Genomic DNA, 8,982 nt, shown 5'->3' with positions numbered 1-8,982 from the left:
GAGGAATGCCGCCGGAGAGCTCGGGCATAGCACCTTTCTGAAGGTGACAGCCGCTTTGCGTATGTTGGCATACGGTATCCCGGCTGATCTAGTTGATGATCACTTAGCTATGGGTGAGAGCCAAGTCATCATGTGTGTCAAGCGCTTTGCAGTGGGAATTGTGCAAGTGTTTGGTGAGGAGTATTTGAGATCTCCCACTGCTGAAGACGCCGCAAGACTATTGGCGATGAACAAAGCGCGCGGCTTTCCTGGCATGCTTGGCTCAATAGATTGCATGCACTGGAGTTGGAAGAATTGTCCAAAGGCATGGCATGGGCAATTCCATGCCCAAAAAAAAAGGTTCCACTATAATCCTTGAAGCGGTGGCCGATCAGGAGACTTGGATTTGGCATGCATTCTTTGGAATGCCTGGATCTTTGAATGACATAAATGTTGTCAACCGGTCACCACTGATGAATAAGATTGCAAACGGTGAGTTGCCACCGGTGCAGTTTGTAGCAAATGGTCGTACGTACAATTATGGCTATTATCTAGCGGATGTCATCTATCTAAAGTGGCAAACCTTCGTGAAGCCGTTGAAAAAGCCAAAAGGTAAGAAATATCTTGATTTCCACAATGCTCAGGCGGCGGCTAGAAAAGATGTGGAGAGAGCATTTGGGATTCTGCAAGCACAATTTGCTATTGTGAGAGGACCGGCTAGATTTTGGGATCAACAAATGCTTTGGTACATCATGCACACTTGTGTGATCATGCACAACATGATCATCGAGAATAAGCGTGGCCAAGATTTAGACTACTCACAGTATGAACTCTTGGGACATCCCGTGCGAGTGCGACGGAGGGCTGAAAGGGTAGCCCGTTTTATTGCCTCCTATCATGCCATTCGGCGTCCCGCAACGCACAATGAACTTCAGAATGATCTGATTGAAGAGTGGTGGGCATGGTATGGACGACAAAGAGCATCATGATTTCTGCATTATTTGTTGTGTTTATTGGTATGGACGACAAAGAGCATCATGATTTCTGCATTATTTGTTGTGTTTATTGCATTATTTGTTGTATTGAACGATAAACTATTTGTTTGAGTTGTAATGATAACAAAATTAAACTATTTATTGTTGATTTATTTTGTTTGTTTGATCATTTTTGCTCTTCTTTTTTGAAATGTATATGTGGTTTGTGCGGCGCGCGCTGTGTATTTTTGCGCTCTGCTGGAGCGGCACGCGCGCTGCATTATAGCGCGGCTGCTGGAGCCAGCGCTGGCGGCCGTGCTAAACCAGCCGAAGCGCACGCGACAAACAGGTTTTTTGCGTGCGGCGCTTAGCGCGGCTGTTGAAGATGCTCTTAGGCAATAATTCCTATGCATCACGCTGTATTAATTTCAGCTCCATGGATGGATCTCTGGACGCCATCGATCACTCCTCTGCTTGTGCTTCTTTTTCCAGGTCGGTGCAAAACAGAACGGAACATGGAGATACAGTACAACCACTCCTCTGCTTGCCCCCTTTGTAATTTTTAGAAAAACAGAGTAAAGAGAGGGGCCTTTCTGTTGTTTTCTTTTTAGAACTAGAGAGGTGCCTAATGGGGACTACTTTCCAGCCCGGTTGAATTCTGATTTGGGCTTACTTTGTTAGCCCGTTATGAAATTTATCCACTAGTTTATTTCAAATATATATATTATCCACCAGCTAGTATCCGCCCTTAATTACGTAATACTCCCTCCGTCCCAAAATTCTTGTCTTAGATTTGTCTAGATACGGATGCATCTAACACTAAAACGCAACTAGATGCATCCGTATCTAGACAAATTTAAGACAAGAATTTTGGAACGGAGGAAGTATCATATATGACGCTTATCGCGACAAACCGTCACTGAAACGCACTGGGGAGCGGTGTGAGCGATCAACATGGGCCAGCCTATTTTCAGCGGGATTACCGTGGTACAGGATCCCGCGGCAGCAAATAGAACGCCTCACCGCTGGTGGACTTCCCCGCTCAAGGATTTGCAGAAATTAAAGTTGATGGGGCTATGTAACAAAACTCTAATGAAGGCTCGTATAGTGCAGTTTGAAGGGATGGAATGGGGGAATACTTAGGCTCTTCGGCGCTTAAATGCTCGGGGGTGATGAATCCAGCTACACTTGAGGCCTCGGCATGCCGAGAAGCCCTTGCTCTAACCCTTGATCTACCATTATCACATGTGGTCATTGCTTAAGATTTTTTTTTTGCGAGGGTAAGGTCATTGCTTAAGATTGTAAGATTGTGATCAATGAAACACATGAGGGCACATGCGGTCTATATGCAAGCAATATCAACGAGATCATTTCGACGTCAACGCAGTTTACGAGATACTCCTTCATCTTCGAAAGATGTGATATGAATACTGAGGCACATAGCCTTACTAAGCATGCTTTAGGACGCCATCTATGGCTCCATAATTCTTCGGACCTAAATTGTATCCTCCCGAACCTTGTTTATGATCATTAATAAACAGTGTCTTTAGACTACAAAAGTATTCATTTTTACGACTTCTTAGTTTTTCTTTTTTCTGTTTTTGTTTATTTCCTGTTCTTATTTTACTTCTTTTTCAAGTTTATTTCAATTTTCTATTGTTTTGTTTCTATTCTATTCTTTTTCCTTTTAAACTTTACAATTTTTTTAGGAACATTTGAAATCATAATTAACAAAATGCCCCCTTTGAGAATTTGTTCAAAAAATAAGTTTATTTTTGGAGTCAAAATATGTTCAGGATTTTCAAAAATGTTTCTGTTTTAAAAAATTGTCTGCAATTTTAAAGAATGTTCCTGTTTATCTAAATTTGTTCACAAATTGAAAAATGTTTGTTGTTCCAACTTTTATGGTACATAAAACATGTTCCTACTTTTTAAATTTGTTTACAATTTCAAAATATGTTAGAGAATTTCAAAAAAAAAATTAGGATATCTAAAAAAATTCAGAGGTTCCCAAATTTTGAAAGAATAATAAACATTGTTCACAACTTATAAAAATGTTCAGAATTTATTATTGGTCGGAATTTTAAGAAGTGATCACATTTTCACAAAATGTTTGTGATGTTTTTTTTAAGTTTCCAAGAAAATCGTGTTCTTAATAAAACATATTATATTTTCAATAAAAATTTCTCAATTAAAAAAATGTTCAGTATTTCAAAAATGTCCTCGTTTCTTCAGAATCCAAACAATTTAAGGCGATTAGAAAATGTTCAAGAATTTCGAACAAATGTTCGTGGGTTCAGATTCTTCTTTGGAATTTCCAAAAATATCTTGATTTTAGAATATGTTCACAAATTTCAAAACAAGTCGCCGTTTTGGAAATTGTTCACATTTCAAAAAATGCTCGCATTTTAAAATATTTTTCACGCTTTTGATCAAAATATCAAATTTTTCGGCGGCGATGTTGACATGGACGATGCATCTGCAAGCTAGGTGGGTGGGCCGCCTATGAATCTGAGCTGGTTGCCACGGTTGCGGCTGCAACAAGGGCCGAGACGCGGATGCCAATACTAAGCATGGGGAGGGTGGCTTGTCGACTTTCACGGCGATGGCCTCGGCGTCCATAGATGTCCGTCCTGAGCGGCGGCAAAGGCGACGATGGCGGTAATATCTAATTTTGCCTTACCCCTCCTCCTCTGGTTGCCCCACTTCTCACTTTTGGTCGCTCACTGCTTCAGGGTGACCTCTTTCTTTAGCTTCACCTGGGCCATGGCGCAAGCGACCATGACGAGACGGCCATGGCAGGTCTACGGGCAGCGACAGGGGTTGGGTGCGTCGACCATGGTTTTAGGGAAGGAGAGAAGAGGGTTCTGGGAGGGGAAAGGTGGGAATGGAGATGGTGTGCCACCTACATGCGGGCAAGGGGAGGACGCCCACGGCATCAAGGGCTATCCGCACGGACGCAAACCCATTCCAAATTTGGGCTGGAAATGAGTCGAAGCAGACAACAAAACAAACATCGACTCGTTTGTGTCGTGTATTGGGCTATGTTTTTGTCTGCGTGGAGAAAAACGGATGCGGACGAACGAAATGCGTTAGTCCATTGGAGTTGTCCTAAGGAGGGAAGGACTCCCTCCAAAGTCCAATTCGCCAAGCTCTTCATTATGGAAGTGGCGCCCCATATGGGGCTCATGGGGTCCATTAGGGGTGGTCTATCTCATAGCGGCTCTTTTAAAAAAAATGTTCAATTCTCCCAAAAAAAAATTGTTCGTATTTTCAGATTTTGTTCATAAATTCAAAAAATGTTGAGATTTCAAAAAATATTTATTTGTTAAAAAACAAATGTTCAGAATGTCATTTGTTTCCATATTTATTTTTCTATTAAGTTCAAAAAATGTTTGGGAATTTTTAAAAAATCATGATTTTACAAAATCTTTAAAATTTCAAAAAATGTCGCCAGTATCAAATTTTGTTCTCAAATGTTCGTGTTTTTTTAAAGTGTTCGAGATTTTCACAAATTTTTCGTGTTTAAAAAATGTTTGTGTTGTGAAAAAGTTGTCCTTATATTTTAAAAAATATCATGTTTTTTTGGAAAATGTTCTCAATTTTACTAAAGCTGTTTTAAAATTGCCAAAAAAATATAATTTAAATTTTCCGTATTACCTGAAAAAATCAAACGAAAATAAAAGAAATCTAGGGAAAATTGCTAGAGTAATCATGGAAAAACCTAGCATCGACACGTTGCTAGAGTACGACTTCGAGTCTCTCGCTAATGCGACTGTTGCTACAGTCCTTTGTAAATGGAAAAACTTAAGAATTCATTTGTTATTTAGTTACTTTAATTTGAAGTTGACAAAAACAAAAACCAAATGAGATCTGCTACGTTAGTATAGTAAACAAAAGAACAATATCATGTTTACCGCCAATAACACAAACGAACAGACGGACGACCAATTCAAGCTCAAACAAAGCTGTTGCGTTACGTTTCCGTTTGTCCAGTGCCGTAAGCTACTCACGTACGGACTAGCTCACTTGAACAACAGCTCGATAGATTACACCTCAGCCGAATAAATTCGCGTATTCTACTTTGTACAGCTCTCCTGCACTGGTTTACTTTCAATAATAATAGCAAAAAATTCAGTGGGGGCTTTGTCCTACTGGCCTACAGTAGAGTTCATACGAAAACAATGTATTCTACGGCGCACCAACTTGCTCATCTTGGTTGGTTCCTTCAAAAAAAAAAAAACTTGCTCATCTTGGTTTTGAATATACACTCCGAGATGCTCCTAGGAGTTCATGATCAGCGGCCGTTGCAATGTCAACGGTCGTGGAGAGCGCGTTGCTTATATTAATTTTCGTATCTTATTAATCAGGTTGGCAGAATGGCAGCACACCAAGAGAGTATATTATTTGAAAACCATATCTTTTGTTGCAGGCCATCACAAAGTTGTTGTTTGAGTTCTATTGACCGCACCTTGTGTGAAGCACGGATCAGACATTAGATCCGTTACATTACATGCCGTAATTAGTGCAATTTCGAATTAGGGTTTTAAAATCCGATCAAATTTCACAGAAACATACACTTCTTGAAATTTCAAATTAAATTCTAATATTTTGGACATGATTGAAAATTGTATCCAGAATGATCTGGAATTTTCAAAACTTTCATTATCTCTATGGGACCAAAATAGTACCATCTATGAATTCTTAAACCCTTATGTGAAAAAGATATACGTTTCTAATGTTTTTGGTTTGGTGATGGTTTTGATAAAGAACACTCCTATAATATGTTGCCCCGTGATATCTATTTTTGTCATGAGAATCCTTTTTCGTCGTAGTCGTAAGAATCTTGTTCCCCACACTTCCGTCGATTTGTTTTCTAACGTCAACACTTATACATGTATCCCTCATCACCCGCAAAAAAAAACTATATCTCATCAGAATTAGCCACACATAAAACAGAAATTACTTATGGTTTGATTCTGACTTTTTGTGGTGTGGAGTGTTTTGGACCAATTCTAGCTTCATGACGAACCGGCCCGAAACCTGTTCGACTCAACTTGCAATATGAACCAAATTATGGATGTGATGGGTAATACAAATAAATGAATGGATTGTGTGATCAAGTGAAGCAACTGTGGAGCCATAATACACAGATTGTGAGATCGCCAGCCATTTAAGCTTACATATTCTGTACAGCACACACACCAAATTGCCCTAATCAAACATTAGATAGATTCTTCGTGGAGCACTCCTCGTTTTGTTATATAAATGTCAGTACGATGCTTTGGAGACCTTTGCCAACTTGCAATGTCAACGGCTGTGGAGAGCGTGTTGCTTAATTATAGGTTAGCGCCTATCAGCAGCCTTCTTCCTGGAGCTCACTACTCTAATAAACATATATAATTTGGGTATGCAACATGGCAGCACGCACACCAAGTTTGTTTAGTTTCTACCGATGGCTGTTGTACTTGTAGAGTAAATATCACGATGACAGGACACCAGTACCGTGTATACTTTCTTGATAGTTTCTGGCAGATAAAAGGAACTGTCGGTAGCTTCTTTTGGATTAGTACAATAATGCCACAAGATTGCACCCTTTTGTTTTTCAGACACAAATTTGTGTTTATGCATTTCTGAATCTTCAACGGTACATGATTCCCAAAATGTGCAAGTATCTAATTATCACTGATTAGCTAGATGAACGCTATCAAATATCATGATCATGAAATAATTTCTTACTTCGTTTAGAACTATTAGGTACTTTCCTGTCAGTACCGTGTAACTATAAGTCTATAACCTTTGTCTTGGTGTGTAGATTTTGATTGGTTCACTATAGACTTGAATAGATAAATTTTTTTTTTGACTTAACACAAAGCTAGAACAACAAATAATTAGGAACTGAAAAAGTTTATTTTTGCGGGTGAAAAAAAGTGCATTATTTAGTGGATGCACATAGGACGAACTCAAAGCTGTTGCGTTACGTTTGCGTTGTTCAGACCCATAAAACATCCAACTGTATCCCGCAAAAAAAATAAAGACGATGTACCAGAACAATGGCCGGTAAAGCATACGTATCCTACAGCACACCGACTTGATGCTGATCTTCTTGCCGAAAAAACAAAACTTGACGCTGATCTTGTAGGGGTAGGTACATACGTAGGCAGCAATAATGAAATATAGAAAGGTTCGTTCGCGGAACACTCTTGTTTTTATTGTATAGAAATAGATGCCCGTACGTACGATGCTCCAGGAGTTCAGGTTCAGCGACCGTTGCAATGTCAACGGCCTAGGGCGTATCAGTGGCCATTATCCTGCCCTGCTAATAATCTTATATGTCTTGGGCTGCTGGCACTATATCTATCTATATGACAGCACACCAAGTTTGTACATATATTATTTCTCAACGATGATTGTTGTACTACTTGTAGAGTGACTATCACGATGACAAACACACCGATTGTGTACGATTTTGTCTATAGTCCATGGCAACAAACCAAAAATGATTTTAGATTGGCACACCATGGTGTGCCATATGACTTCCTTTTTTGTTTGAACCGAAACCATAGAACAATAGTTCTACGGTTCTGTTCTATCCAGACACTGATCTTATCTGCCTTGACTGGTTTAGCTCTGGTCTGAGTAACTTGTAGTCCCTCCTTCAGGTAGTGTTTCCAAGTGTGAATGCTAGGCGCCATAACATTTTACCTTGCTACCATTAGTTTTTCCGCGCAGTTTTCACAATAATTTATAAGTCGGATGTTTGATATTTTTGTAAATTATATCTATATATCAGCAAGACCTTTCAAATTACATAATGACAACATTTATGGACCTGGACTTAGACACGGTTAATTTCTAAAATGTGCAACTACCGAATTACCAGTTGATGAAGAATCAAAGATCGATTGTGATCGGCCGAAGAATTTCTTAGTCGATTAGAATCATATATCCCTTATAGGTACGGTTGTAGGGATCTTCTTCCCGCCGCTTTCATTGATTTTTTCAAACATATATACACGTACAGCTGTATCCCTCATCAATGGGAAAAACTGCAGTGATAAAAAAAAACAAGTGGTCTGATTCTGACTTTTCGCGATGTGGAGTGCTTCTCCAGCTCTACGGCGAACCTCCGGCCGGAGACCTGCTTGACTCAACTTGTGCCGTATCAGAGCTGACACTGGATCACGAATGTGATAGTGATAGTTAAATAAATAAGTACGTTGTGTGATCGAGTGAATCAACGGTGCAATAAGCCAATAACACAAGGCGCATGCCTGGACTCCGTTAGCTTTTTGGTTGCGCGTAGATGTCACATCAAAGAAGTAGATGCGCAGTTATTATAAAGAAAAATGAAGTAGGCTTGCACGCATGTATTGTCATGCCCATGTCAGTAGCACGTACAGCCGTATCATCTTGGTAGTAAAGTACACTACACCGCCGCATATTTGCATTTTAGAGCAACTCCGACCGGGCCAACCCAAACTGTCCGCGCGTATCCGTTAGGATCAAAACGGCCAAAAGTGCTGGCCCAACGTGCGGACCCAAATCTAAACCGCATCCGCTCGGTGTTCGTCCGTTATCCCGATTGATCACTCTTTTCTCTTTGATTAAGCCCTTGAAGTTGAGAATATGCTCCACCCGCACGTCCATTTCCTCTTGCATACTCATGAGTATGATCATGTTCACTCTTCCTCAGAATCCGAGGAATCGAAGAACTCATCTTGAATCATTTCATCAAGCTCCGTTGGTCCATACTCCTCGTCCAACGAAGCATCAGACTTCATTGTTTTTCCCTAATAAAATCACAAAAAATCAGCTTAGACAATGTGTCGAACACATAGAGTGCAAGGTGGAGCCAGAGAGTTGGCAGACGTACCGCGGTGGCGTCCGGGCCGGCGATGACGTCCCAGGCGGCGAGGATGGGAAAGAGGACTGTTGTGCCGGTGCTGACGGTGCAGAGGCTAGGAACGACTAGGGAGTGCGCGTGGTGGCAGAGCAGTGAGACGAACGTCATGGAGGAGGAAGAAGA

This window comes from Triticum aestivum, chromosome 5B, assembly GCF_018294505.1.
Source record: "Triticum aestivum cultivar Chinese Spring chromosome 5B, IWGSC CS RefSeq v2.1, whole genome shotgun sequence".
In the NCBI taxonomy this organism is placed as follows: Eukaryota; Viridiplantae; Streptophyta; class Magnoliopsida; order Poales; family Poaceae; genus Triticum; species Triticum aestivum.
Note: the sequence above shows the minus strand (reverse complement) of the source record.